This window comes from Salvelinus sp. IW2-2015, unplaced genomic scaffold (assembly GCF_002910315.2).
Source record: "Salvelinus sp. IW2-2015 unplaced genomic scaffold, ASM291031v2 Un_scaffold2908, whole genome shotgun sequence".
Lineage (NCBI taxonomy): Eukaryota > Metazoa > Chordata > Actinopteri > Salmoniformes > Salmonidae > Salvelinus > Salvelinus sp. IW2-2015.
Genome location: NW_019944206.1, coordinates 44,405 through 46,029, shown reverse-complemented (window position 1 = coordinate 46,029; position 1,625 = coordinate 44,405).

Below are 1,625 nucleotides of genomic sequence, written 5' to 3'. Positions count from 1 at the left end.
GTGGTGAGAGGTGTTCCAGTCTCCCTACATGATTCTGAGTGATGAGAGGTGTTCCAGTCTCCCTACATGATTCTGAGTGATGAGAGGATGTTTCAGACATAATTATGCATATGTAGCTGTATTTGCTGCTCAGCCATGGAAACCCATTTCATGAAGCTCCCGATGAACAGTTCTTGTGCTGACGTTACTTCCAGAGGCAGTTTGGAACTCGGTAGTGAGTGTTGCAACCGAGCACAGAATATTTTTTACGCGCTACACGCTTCAGCGGTCCCGTTCTGTGAGCTTGTGTGGCCTACCACTTCGCGGCTGAACCGTTGTTGCTCCTAGATGTTTCCACTTCACAATAACAGCACTTACAGTTGACCGGGGRAGCTCTAGCAYGGCAGAAATTTGACGAACTGACTTGTTGGAAAGGTGGCYTCCTATGACGGTGCRACGTTGAAAGTCACTGAGCTCTTCAGTAKGGSCKWRTRWKWYSRKAWMMTTMMRRWWMGYYYWTMSKWMGSRTMTGTGCTRGATTTTATCAACCTGTCAGCAACAGATGTGGCTGAAATAGCCGAATCCACTAATTTGAAGGGGTGTTGAGTCATGGAAAGATTTCGTACATTTCTGTAAGATTTTAGCAGGTGACTTACCCTAGTTCCTGTTGATGCTGCAGATGTTGATGGAATCCCACTCCAAATAGAACACATATAGTCACGTTTGCCTCTGCGGTAGATAGTTAGCTAGTTATTAATTGAATGATGAATTAGTTAGCTAGCTAACATAACCTAACAAAGCTAATGTTATCTTACAAATCTCATKATCAGATAGCAGCTGGCTACTTACATTGATGTGCTTTGGAATGTCTAGCTAGCGTATTATGAAAGCTAGCTGGCTAACGTTTGATTTAGATAAACAAATGTAGTTRGCTGGTTACCTAGGTAATGTTAGGTACCTTACCTCAGCAATCTAGAAGAAAAAGAAAGACACACCTATWTAGGCGAGGMGSTGYCTAGCGGKGTAGAAAACTTGAAAATAAAGGAGATCCGCACACTCTAGGAGCTCAGATGCAAAAATGTAATTKCTGCTGTCTTCATCAGGGTATAATCACAAACACTGCGGGATGACTCGTTTATATAGTGTCAAAAGACACACAGGTGTCTGTAATCACGGCCAAGAGTGGCCTAATATCATTGGTTAATTCTCAAATACCATATACAGTATGCTTACTTAATTTATTATGTTCTTCTTATTCTTATATCTTGTGTGTTTTTGTTCTACCTTGTTATTTTTAGTATTACATTGTTATGGATTATGCAGGCTCTAACCCCAACAAGGCAGTAAAGGCATTTCACTGTACTTGTGCGTGATGGGAGATTAAAAACCTGAAACTAATGACAGAAAGAATGAAGTGTGTTTTGTGGAACGCCCAAAGAGGCTGATTCTGTGATTTAATCCATTTTGCGCTGACTTTCACTAGTAAGGATACGCACAGAATAAGCTAAATACGTGAAACGCCTGAAACAAGATCCCTTACCACTGAGATATAATAAGAACTGCAGACTGCGTCCAAGATGTCCCACTGTGGTTTTCAAGGTAATCTACTCCTGTTCCCATACGCCGATTCATGGACTGTCCTGTTC